This window comes from Cynocephalus volans, chromosome 4, assembly GCF_027409185.1.
Source record: "Cynocephalus volans isolate mCynVol1 chromosome 4, mCynVol1.pri, whole genome shotgun sequence".
Lineage (NCBI taxonomy): Eukaryota > Metazoa > Chordata > Mammalia > Dermoptera > Cynocephalidae > Cynocephalus > Cynocephalus volans.
In genome coordinates, this window is record NC_084463.1 from 158,752,727 (window position 1) to 158,766,296 (window position 13,570).

At 35.2% G+C, this 13,570-nt stretch overlaps 1 pseudogene; it reads right to left on the minus strand.

Annotated features, from left to right (window-relative positions):
• Nucleotides 1–700: 700 nt before the first annotated feature.
• Nucleotides 701–13,570, minus strand: part of LOC134376684 (thyroid receptor-interacting protein 11-like) — a 46,017-nt pseudogene continuing 33,147 nt past the window's right edge.

The following is a 13,570-nucleotide window of genomic DNA, read 5'->3' on the forward strand; positions in this document are numbered from 1 at the left end:
TGTCAGAGATTAAGGCGGGCGGCAGGGAGAAAGGTGGTTACAATTATAAAAGGGCAGCACTAGGGGTCCTTATGCTGGAAGTATTCTGTATCCTGACTGTGGTGGTGGAAAATGAATCTACATAAGTGATAAAATTGCATTGAACCAAATACACATTCCATCTCAGGGCACCTATGACCTCCCAGGGACAACCTGGTCCTTGGCCTGTCTGCACAAAGTCCTCTAAAAATGATTAATATATACTTCCGACCAATTTTCTGCACTATGCAGAGAAGCCACTATTAGTATATTTTTCTCCTTTTTGGTGGTAAATTTCTTGATTACCTGTGTAAGATAAACCACGTGTCTCTAGCTTAAATAAACTTGAAAATCAAAAGAGGAAATAAAAAGCTGATATACAGCTTCTAGTATTTTTGTCCTTTTTTTATTTTTGTAAATTAAGATAAAAGATAAATCAAATGTTCCCAGGTTAAATTAGATCAAATCAGAGAAAGAAAAAAGCAAATTATATAACAAACACTTGCTCCTCTGACACCTATAATTTCTAAAAGCATTGAGAATATTTTTATTGAATTTAGAGAAAATACAACTATAAACAAATACATGACTTTTTCCAAAAGGCCACTTTGTGATAAACTATATACACATGGTGTTCGTGGTTTTTTTTAAAGTGCTATATCATCTCTGGTTTGAGAACCATCTATTGTTCGAAAAGGCTTTTCAATACAACTGCAGCGCTGTCGTCAGGTGACACTGGCAAAAGTGTAAATGTGGGGAAAACATCTGACATGGGTTTCAGAAGAAGATGCCCGGGCCCACCAGGTCCAAGTCCAGCTGGGTTAATAAGAGGCACAGCTGCAGAGCGGGAAGCCAAGAAGGGATTCATGTCTGTGCTTCTACCAGACCTGGATTCTGTTGTATAAAAATGATAAAATATGGATTATTTAGTCTCCACCCTTCACAAATAAGTCAAATTGAAAAAAACCCTCTGAATATAAGGAATAGCATAAAGAAAGTTATTCTTATATTGTTAAACTGACTAATATAGACGTATGTGAATAACCAATTGACCACTACTATCAAATTTAAAATTCTACCTGGCTAGTAATAACGCTGGTATTTAGCACATTTTTTGGACTAGTCTTTAATTATTCAAAATGAAAGTCCAAATAGGCCTCAATTCCTAAACACAAATACTAATTTATATTACTAAAATCTGATTAAAGTTCAGCCTTGATAATTCAAAACATTTTCTGATAAAAAACAATGCTAGACATGTGTTTTAGGTTCCCAGGTTTGCCCCCAAATAATTTTATCTCATATACTGCTGGATACTGGACCCCACATGCAGGGTCTATGAAATATAGAAGGGTAAAAGAGGACAAGAAACAAGAGAAAGAAATGGGAGAAAGAAAAGGAGAGAGAAGAGTATTTCCATGCATATTTAATATTTTATTGAACACATTAATACTGTTTTATATTTAAATACCAGTTATATAACTGATAGACCTCATTCACTGCAATAACAGCTTTTAAAAGGTCTTATCTATGCTGCAAGGCAAGCAACTTACCAGCAGAAAAATGAAGAGCTTGAGAACTTAATATATGGATACCTTACCTGATCCTCTTTTACGCATTCAAAGGTTTGAAAACAATTCTCAGTTAGATTATTTCTCTAAAAAGTTCAGCTAATATAGTTCCTTTTTCTTGGAATAAGTACTTAGTTTATGACCTAAAGTCTTAGTGGATAGAATCCTGCTTTGTTACCCAAGACCACTAACAAGTTCATTGATAAGAGACAAGCAACCCTTTGAAGGTGCCCACTTCAGCAATGGGAAACTCAAATAAAAGAGGCCTCCCAGAACAAAGAAAGCATGGAAACAAACCCATCAGATCTCCTCATTACTGAGCACCCCTGAGTTTCCAAGCTGTATTATCCTGTGAATGACAACTTTCCTAACTCTGGGAAAGCTTCTGGTGATGCCTAGTAAAAGCTCTGGCACACTTACAAATCCTGGATTAAAGATTAAGCTTGCTTTTTTTTCATGCAAACCCTTTATCAACTGAGATCATCACTGGCTTTTGTCTCTAATCCATACAAATCAAGCTGAGCACAGAACTTGATAAAAGAAAGGGGAGAGGGTGAGAAAGAGAAAGGAAAGGGAGGAGAAGACAACTCTGCCAAAATCAATTTGGGAGTCTGCTTCAAGATGCTACAGCCTAGTGTAATAAGAAAAAATGCTTTCAGTATAGTCCATACCTCTTAGATAAAGTTACAACTTTTCACTAAATTTAGTACATAAAACTTTTATCTAATCGACAGATAAATTTTACCACTTTCTTTTTCTATAGGAGTTCAGAAAAATAGAAACATTTGTCTGAATAACTAAGGAAGTTTTTAAAATGTTAAAGTATAAATTCTTTCATGTTTTATCCAAATTTAAGAATCTGGCATGTGATATAAACTCAAGAGTATATAATACCATATTCCTTTAAAGACCAACTAGCAAACATATTAGTCTAAAATAAAATACGAAGGTTTCAGGAAAAAAGAGAGATTTCAATAAAGAATGTGTTTACAGTTTAATGGATTATAATACAATTTCAACTCAAGACATTTTACTGCATGCCAATATAGGCAATGTGAATATGAATAAGACCCTCACAACCTAGTGGGATAGAAAAATAAGTATACGTGTCTACAACCACCAACCATTTGCTTCAGGAAGACCTTTCAACATACAGTATAAGGGCACTTCATAACATTCTTGGAAGTCTAAGTCAATTTACCAAACTGGCATTATTAACATGCCAAGGTTTGGTTACTAAGTGTAAAACTTAGATCAGAGAACGGGGAAAACTCATCTCAAACTATAAACTATGCATCTAGCTCTGATTAGTAATAAGTACCATTAGTGAAAAAGGAAAACAAGACTGAGCAAAGGTTTAACCAATTCGCCATCACTTCCATAAGAGTTATTCAAACTGGCTTATGCAGAGAGAAAAGAATTACTCCGATATACAAAGGGAAAGTATTTCACACTGTTTAAATTAATCTAAGCCAGTTAAATATCAGATTACCACAAGAATATATAAAGCCAAAAGTCTGATAGCTTATTGGAATTTTGAATAGTCATTACACATTTTCAAAAACAGTAAAATTTAGTTAATATCACTATAAAACATAATCATAAATTAAACTTTCAATTTTTAGAATCGTAGAAAAATAAATATTTGGATTTACCTCTAAAACTTTCTGGTATATTTGTATCTAGTTTTCTCTTTCCTGGTGAATCTAGAGGTTTTATATCATGACCAGAAAACTTTGGTGGTGGAACAGATGGTTGAGACTCTCTTTCCAGAAATTTAACGAAAAGTTCTGAAAAAGACTAAGATAAAATATTTGGGTATATTAGACCGGATAATAAAATTGTATTCACTACAATTAAGAAAGTATATTCAGCTATTGTAATTAAATAATAAAAACTAATCATACCATTTGAAACTTTTTTTTTTACAAATCAGCTTTATGAACAATTGAAAATGCCAGCACTTTAGTTACACAGTTATCATTACAAAAATTTAACAATTTAATCAATACTCTCTGATGACAAAACTCATTTCAAACACCTATTTTTGGCAGTTGGCCAGTTTCAAACATTTTATAGTCAGAATTAGACAACTGATAACACATTTCTTGCCATGAATGGCACTTAAAACACCAAGTCTTATCATTTTAATAACTGTTAATATAGACGTGAAAAATTATATTGAAGAAAAACAAGCATTAAACATGATTTTCTAAAGTAAGATCCAATCAATGAATATAGCAAAAGATCACCAGTAACATTATGAGATTAAAATAATGTAGTGTGGACCTTTCCTTTAAAATAAATTTTATGCTATCTAAGTAAAATAGTGTTTTATCTTTAACCAATTCTGGGTAAGTCACCTATCCTTAATGTCCTCTTTATTAAAAAAATAAAAGAATCCCCACATTCTAACTCACAGTACAACTCAGTTCAATTCATATTCATCTAAAGCCTACCACATACCACACACAGTGTTTTCATGTTTACTAATTGCTTCCTCCTACCAGAATGTAAGTTTGTTAAGGGCAGGCACCTTGTCAATCTGGTTTGCAGCTGCATCCACAACGCTTGGCATAGTCTGGTACATGGCAGGTGTTCACTGGCTCACTTTGCAACATGTATACATGAGCAAAATAAAGCCTCTGTTGTCAAGAATCTTATGATTTAGTAGCAAGACTGCCAATGGCAGCATAATCAAGCATAAAGAAAAGAACAGTTAATACTTTGAAAAATAAAAGTGCCATATAAAAAGTTAAAATAAAACCTATATGCAATAAAATTATCAAAACTGGCTTGTAAGCTAATCACCTCTCTTCTCAGTTTTCACAACTCCAAAGTAAAAAGGGTTGTATAAAATAACCTGAAAAAGAAATCTGATTATTTGCAAATGAGTGCAACACACAATCATTTCACCATTCATATTCAGCAAGAATAAAATCGGTTCTTACACTATTAAGCACAGATTGCTGATTTGGACGCAAGGATGTGTTGGGGACACTTTTTGATCCTCCTCCAAGCCACCCAGTCATCCATCTGGTCACACCACCCTGATCTTCATGAAACAACTACAAGATTATTTTAAAACAGAAAAATATTATCAATACAAGAAAAGAAAAAACAAGAAGCACTTATATGTAATTTCATGTAGTATGGTTTTCAAGTCCAATTACTAGAAAATGTTTCCTAATGATAGAGGCCACAAATAGCATAAAATGGCATCCCTGGAATGATTTCAAATAAAAGTTTTGGGAATTGCATATCTCAAAATTTTAGCATCCTGATATCCTGATTTGAGAAGTGGTTTATAAATTACAGAACATGTAAACTAATACATAAATTAAACAAATCCATTTGCCCAATGTACTGTGAAATGATTCCATTTCCACATTATTGAAAAAATTATATTCAGTAAAAGTTAGACATATCAAAAGGAAACAATTTGATTCCACTATTTTAGTTTTAAATGTATTCTGAATGGCTTTCGCCGTCTAGTTACCTGCTCCATTTCCTCCCTTTCAATACCCAGGATGCTTCCCATCAATCTCAACACTTCATGACGCTGATTTTTTGGTGTGTGGAAATGTCCAACAAAGAGGTTTCTCATTAGGACTCTATGAAAATGAAGGCAGAAACAGCTCAAGCAACTTAACATTGAGTGTACCCAAACACTAAACACGAAACATATAAATATTTAATTATTCTTAAACAATTAAATGTTTGATTATAAAAAGACTAAACAACAAAATATTTTAAAGTAACTTTTAAAAACATCTTGACAAGTCTAATGAAGAATATTTCAAACAAGCCAAACTGTAGACCTTTTAAAACATCATTTATTAGCCACCCACTTTCTTCACCCCGACACTGACTAAGGTGGTGCCTCATTAGTAATTGTCACTGCATGATTGGGCTGATGTTCACCTGAAGCAGACATTTAAATGGTGACAATTGTTCTTGTGCTTAACCATCATGCTTACATTTTCCCATTCACATTTATTAGTAATTTGCTAATATCTAAATTTTAAAAACAGTAGATATTGTTGCATGTATACCTAGGTTTCAGAGCTAATACTTTTTTTTTTTTTTAAATGACCAGTAAGGGGATCTTAACCCTTGACTTGGTGTCAGCACCACGCTCTCACAAGTGAGCCACAGGCTGGCCCAGAGCTAATACAATTAAACAACATACATTTATTTAATAACAGCAGGGAACAAAAAAGAACAGTAAAAATAAACTTTTTATTTTCTAAGTCTTCATATTGGGGTGATGTTTTAACTCTTCCATGTGGTTTTAAGAAAACCAGTTGAAAAAAATTGACTTTCAAAAACAAAAGAATATAACTTATTCTACTGACCCCTCATTAAAATTACCTCTATCTCCTGACTACATAAGAAAAATAAAAGGCTCTTAAAAAATTTAATAACATATAAACATCTACAAGTAGAAGTTGTTTTTACCATAAAAGCAATCTCCATAAAATATACAAAAGTTAAAAGGGAAAAGCACACCTGTCCACTTTTCCTTCTTCACTGTTTACTGAGTTCGCCAATTTCTGCTTTGCATCATCCAGCATCGCTTGTAGGAGTTCATCTGTTTTAAAATATGGGAGTAATGATAGCCTTTAACTGATTAAAACAGTCTGGATGAACATATAATGAGATTTATGAGATCTTTTCTATGAAATTTGAATATATGCATTTCTAATTGGGAATATTCCATTATTTGTATATCTTCTTTGGAACAGGGAACTAGGCTCTCTGATATAGAAATCATCTAGAAACCACAGTACGCATTAATTCACATGGTTTACAGCAATAAAGTAATCAATTCTTTAATAGGAAATTTAAAAAACAAAAAAGGTTTTCATCCTCTTTAGTAACTTAATAGCAAAGAAGAGATTTTCACCCCTGCTTTCATGCAGGAAACATTTCCAGAGCCACTTATTTAATGGTAGGAAATGGAAAAGACAATTTTAGATTTTCCTTTTTCTGTTTTCCTGGCTTGGACTCAGTTTTTGGTGAGCTAACAGGAATGTTTAACACAACTAAAACCATGGTTCAGGATGTAGCTGATAGGGCAAAGTATTCTGGGGTAAGAAAATTGCAAAATACAATTCAGATCATTGATTCTAAAATACTAATGAAGTTACTATACCATATGACTGATTCAGAAAGATGCTTGGGCTATTTTATTTTAAAATTCTCATTTAAAAAGGAAGCAAAATTTGTAAAATCTTGGTAGAATAGCTGGAATTTGAGCAGTATTAAAAGCAAAGTCTAGAATTAAAACAAGAGATGCCTTGTTCATAAATTCAACCATACGTCAGAGCCAAGGATTCCTGGAGTAAGGAACGCTCACTCAAAGATGGAGTTTACACCTTATCTCAGAAATGGACAGTTTGAGCTGAAAGAGAAGCTTACTAATTTTAAGCTAGATTACAAATTTTTATTCTGAAAGAAATAAGGAGGTGATCACTTTGTAACAGAGTTCTACTTTTCAAATCAAGAAACACTCACATCCAAACACTAGACTTTGACCGCTTTTCACAAACCTACTCTTTATTTAATGCTGCATTTTCTAGCAGTAGCTGGATGCAAGTTCCTTTATTAGATATATGGCTGAAAACATTTTTCCCCCATTCTGTGGGCTGTCATTTCACTTTCTTGATGGTATCTTTTGAAGGACCAAAGTTTTTGATTTTGATCAAGTCCAATTTATTTTATCCTTTGTTGCTTGTGTTTTTGATGTCATATCGAAGAAACTATTACCTAATCAACATCACAAGGATTTACTCCTGTTTTCTTCCAAGAGTTTTAAAGTTTTAACTCTAAAATTTAGTTCTATGGCCCAATTTGAGTTAATTTTTATGCACGGTGTGAGGTAGGGTTCCAACTTCATTCTTTTGCTTGTGGATGTCTGGTTGTTACAGCACTATGTGGTGGAAAATTATTCATTTGGTACCCTTGTCAGAAATCAACTGAACATTAATGTATGATATATTTCTGGACTCTCAATTCCCTCTGCAAATGTTGTTCCTTGTGCCTGGAAAGCTCTTTTCCATCAGTATTGCCTATTAACTCTTACTCACCCTTCATGTCTCAGTTCCCAACTCACTTAATCACAAAAGTTTTCTCTGAGCCTTCCGGATTAGGCCAGGTCTGTCTGCTTCATGTTTTCATTCTGTCCTGTACAATGCTTCCATACAATGGCTAAAATTCTGACTTAGAATACTAAATGCATATATAAAATATTTGGTTATCTGTTTTCAATGGCTTGTGGTTTTTCTAAATAGCAAAAATCTAAATTGTAAAATGTCATTCATATAATAGGCTAACTTTACCAAAATAGAGATGGTTGCCATAACCATATTATAAAAGCAAGGTTAGTGCTTGGAAAATCTACTACAAACTTTTCCTTTCCTGTCTTTCCAGTAAGGAATTTAAACTTGGATGAGAGAGAGAGAGAGAGAGAGATCAAGCATGTGGGAGCAAATATGAACAGGACTATTGTTAAACTCTGGGTTAGTAAAACATTTTAGATTTTTAAGGTGCACAAGTATATTATGGGTTATGAGCACATGGTGCTATTTAGGCCTTTTCTAGCACTACATTCTTAATGTAAACAGAACTCTCGACTACTCAGAGGAAGAACAGCAAATACCTTAATCTTGTCACTGTTCTTACTTAACCATCTCACTCACAAGCTAAAGTAGGAGCAACTAAATCTTTTAAAAAAATCAGTTAGGGGGCCCTTTTACATACAGGTATAAACTGGCAGATAGACCAAAAGACTTTTCAATGCTACAACTAAACTGGTGTTGCTTATGAAAACTTATTTTTTTCTGAATACCATAAAATTCACCACCCTTTTGTTTTCTGTTGTTTTTTTTAAAAATTTGTTATCAGTACATCACCACCCTTTTGAATAATAGTTATTAAAACAAGAACCATCTTATGCTTTCTATTTCAATTTATCCAATCCTTTTCATTTAAGCAGGAATTTATCTCAAGGATGATGACAGAGAACAAAAGTGAAAGAAGGAAAATGTCATATTTGACCACAAATGTGGCAAGATAACACATCTTTTAATGTTCTGCTATAGTCTAAGTTTAGACAAATGTAAATATTTTCTCATTAATAGCAATTCCATAGAAATTGTGAACTCTGATCAACTCAGAATAATGAGAGACACTGCCTGATCTGCTTCATAGACTAGCATATAAAGTTTGAAAAAACCAATACGATATAGATTGGCATGTAAAATAAGATTTTGGAACTATAGTCATCCCTGGTATGGGGGGACAGGGGTTGGTTCCAGGACCTCCAGTAGATATCGAAATCCACAGATGCTCACGTTCCCAGTATAAAATGTCATAGTTTTTAAGTATAACCTATGCACATCCTCCAGTATACTTTAAATCATCTCTAGATTACTTATAATAGCTTATGCAATGCAAATACTATGTAAATAGTTGTTATACTGTGTTGTTTAAGGAGTAATGACAAGAAAAAGCTCTGCACATGTTCAATAGAGAAGCAATTAAAAACTTTTTTTCTTTCAATCTGCAGTTGGTTGAATCTACAGATGTGGAACCCAAAGAAAAGAAAGGCTGACTGTATACTGAAGAATGCTTTTAGATAAAATATTGAAAGGATAATTTCTAAAAGGAAGGATAGCACTAATTCTTCTACCAGCCAACATCATTTATTATAATAGTCCTCATAAAATCTTTTTTTGTTTGTTTTGTCTTTTTGGTGGCTGGCCTGTATATGGATCCATACCTTGACTCGTGTTCTAACACCTGCTCTAACCAACTGAGCTAACCGGGCAGCTCTCCTATAGGATCTTAGGGTTTCTTTTCACCGTTACTTTCCCAAGCAGAGAGAAAGATGTTTTAAACAGTCCTTACACTTACTAGGTGAAATCCTACTGCTGCTTCAAGGTTCTACTCAAGTTCCTTTCCTCCATGGAATGCCGCCTGACCCTTAACAGGATTCTGAAGGAACTAAATATGTACTGTTGTATACCACTATCCCACACCACTGTCTTAAATTACTAACCTATGGTGTATCTATGCTGGATGTCATTTCCTTAGCTAAGCTCCTTGAAAAGGCGATCCTGTCTAATATCAGACACAGGACCTAACACAAAGCCAAGCAGTTGGTTCTCACTAAGTACTTAACGCCTGATAAGGCATCTATCTTCACACTTTTCATACAAGAGCTGTAAACATCCTCAGTTCATAACCATGGCATTAACAATACATACAAGTTAAATTTCCTAATATTGTTTAAAAGTTGAAACTGCATATCAACTAATCATTGGTCTACAGATGCTTAGAAATAAAACAATACTTCACCTCTACCATTCAAGTCTATATACTTTCTTGCAACAAAAGCCAATCTGTCTTTTTCAAAATTGTTTCTCCTGGCAAATATTTTTACTGTCTGGCCAAGTTTTGTTTTGAAAATAAAGTACAGTACTACAACATCAATCAACATTTAAAGTACTTAATGATCTATGAAAGAAAATATACAGTGATTCTTTTGAAAAAAGCAAGCCAATCAAAGTTATGTTTATATTATCAAATCAAGAGTGGAGTTTTGAGAAAATAAAATCACATTTGTGTTTAGAGATTTAAGAGCAATATTAAGCACTTATGTAATATGAGAAAACAGACTGGGAGGGAGAGCTGAAAATGGCAAGAATAACTTAAAGACATAACAGAACCAACTGTTTCTTTACTACCCTTCCTGTCTGTGGAACACTGGCCTCTTGCCTACCCTTCCAAACACAAGCTGTACAAGCTTAATTAAACTGAGCTTTTTCTATAACTAATTTCGATTCAACCAAATGAGCCCAAAGTTCCTATACATTTACAAGGAATATTAATTGTAATTTTAATATGAATAGGAACCTAGGCCACCTAAGCCTTACCAGATATTATCAAAAAAATCTGAAAATGTTTTACTACTAAGTGTTTAAATGGGTGCCTAAACAAATACTAAATACTGCAAGGACTCTCATAATATTTATCAACTACAAGTCCCATAATTTTTTATCATCTACTGGCAACATCTCAGGGAGATGTCTAAAGAGGTGGCCTTAGATATTATAGAAACATGAAATACAGCATTGAGTTCTCACAGACCAACGAGTTGGTTCCAAGCACTGCCTTTTCACCTCCACTAGTCGAGCCCAATTCTACAATACCAATGCTTCAGGTAACTATTTAGCTGCCCAGTGTGTCTCCTCTGATTTGCCCATTTGCCTTCCAGATAATGCTGTAGTTGCATTGGCCTTCAATCTAACTAGACTGTTTTCCCAATAAATACTGCATCTTGGTAAAAGCAATCATTTCAACATTTAGGGCACAATACAGAGGATACAACCATATCCTCAAGGGAGATGGAGACATAGAACAAAATATAAGTCAGACTATAAATAACCATTTTCCTGACAGGAATACAGTAACATGGAAAGATCATGAACTTTGGTCATGGGCAGAAAGATCAGAGTTTATATAACTTATAAAAAGGAATTAATACCACCTACTGTAGAGTTGCTTATGAAAATAAATACAATAAGAAGACTAAATAATACAGTCTATGTTATATCAAATGTCCATAATAGATATTCAATACATAATTGTTTCCTTGCTGCCCATTTCCAGGCCGTCTACTAGATTTAGAGTTCTCCCAGGCTGGCCAAGTCCACTAAAAGTAGAGGACTTTCAGTTGGACAGTTCTTTGCCTCAGAATCAAGTTTATTTTGAGTACAACTATCTCACATCCATCCTATCAGTTTTTGTATTCCTAAAAATCTCCCATCTACTGTCTCCTGTTGAATTTACATCAACTTACTTTGGCTTGTCCTTTACTATCCATGCTTCAGTGGTTCTTGCCTGCTTGCCTCCTTAGTGTCTAACCCAATGTTTCTGTTGTTTGACAGCATCTCTGCTGTACCATCTCCTACTTTTGCCTATTTCTTATTTCTATTTTATGTTAGGTGGCATGTAATTCCCTAATTACATGCCTTGTTACTGCTGTGTCTAACCTAGACACCTAAAACTGATGCATTTCCAGGCACCACTATCCCCCTTCTGATAACCTTGATTCGTTCCCTACTAAATGCAACCCTAGAATAGCTTCAACTTCCTGGTTACCCCTAAATCACAGGTTAAATGAGGAAATACCATCTTTGTCAGCTATTAGATTCAACAAAGCACTATCAACCACCTGATTATCTGAGGTTCAATTGATAATCCTAACCACAGGACTCACCTTAGGGAATTGACAGGGATTATGAGCTACCTTACAAGCCTCAAAAATAAGGGCTAACCACTTAGTTCAGTTGGTTAGAGCACAGTGTTATAACATCAAGGCAATGGGTTTGGATACCCGTACCAACCAGCCACCAAGAAAGAAAAAAAAACCAAGATGAATGGCTGTGTGTAAAGCACTATCTACAGTCATAAAAAATCTAGTTATACTCAGACATTTATTCCATAAAAAGTTACTCTTTTACTTGAAAATATTGCCCTAACATATCTGACAGCTTTAGGGTAGCATGCATATGAATTGATCAGGGAGAAGTCAGAACCATAAAAAGTCAATCAGTCAAATTAACCCCCTTGGCCTTCCCAGGGGTTCAAGGCATGGATCCCTCACCCCTCATCCCCAACCAGGCACACTGCCAGTGCCACAGGGCCCACCCAGGGGCCCGAAGCATGAAGCCAGGGACAGGACACCCCCCTCACATCCAGGTACACTGCCAGCACCTCGGGGCCCACTGGAGAGTCCCGAGGCATGGAGAAAGGGACCAGACCCCCCCTCACACAACCAGGCCCACCACTAGTGCCAAGGAGCATGCCAAAAACATCACCTCCATTTGGGTGGCCCACCAAAGCTACCACAGTAACCACAATTGCCATGAAAGTGGCTAGACATTACAACCACCATGCAGGTGGTCCACCAGCCACTGAAGTGCATTGACATAAGGAGAGTCACCAGCAGAGACCAAAGAAAAGAAGAGGATGTCTCTCTGCACAAAGCCCATTCCAGAGCGACGGAAGAAGCATCTGCTCTATTATAATATTGGGGGAACTGAACACACCTGTCAGCATTAGACAGATCATCTAGGCAGCAAATCAACAGAGTAACCATTACTCTTTCAGAGGGAGAGAAGAAATCTAGGGTTATAAGTGGTGGGAGAGTGGAGGGAGAGGGGGATAGGGAGAGACTGGACAAGGGGTATAAAAAATAAGTATAATTTGCAACAATATATATACTAGTAATATTGATTTGATCAACATGTGTCAACACTGAACCCCCAAAATATGTATAATCAATTATGATTCAATTAAAAAAAGAGGAAAAAAAATCAACCTGCTTCTTGTGGTCAACAGGGTGACAACCAACTCAACAGCATTGCCTCAACATCCAGGAAAACTAACTGCACAGCTAGGGCCAACGTAATGACTCTGGTTTCACCAGGATCATACTTAAGTTGAAGCTAACCAGTCATGGGAGATAGAAGTGGAAGTCACACGCAAATGAAGTTGGTCTCACTCAACTGTGCCAGTGCATGGTGGAAGACCACATCTGATTGGTATTGTAGGGTGGGGGGAAGGAAAAGAAAAAACCTACTCTGTTTTTTAAGTTCTTCAATTTGTTCCTCCTTCAGGTCTAACTGTTCTGTAAGTCTTGACGCTGAATCCAACACAGCATTTGTTTCATCCAAATGTTCCTGAGGGAAAAAAGTTGTTAAAGGCAGTATGCAAAAATGGTTTCACAAACTATAGAGCTGAGAGATATCTTAGAGTCAACCCTTTACATTTTAGCTGATGAAATTGCACCTCTGTGACCTTGGGCAAGTTTATCCAACTACTAGTACCAAAGATAGACCCCACACTCTTTCACAATAAAACATTGCCTATTCCAGAGGAACTAAATAAAAAGAGAGAATGCTATTAAA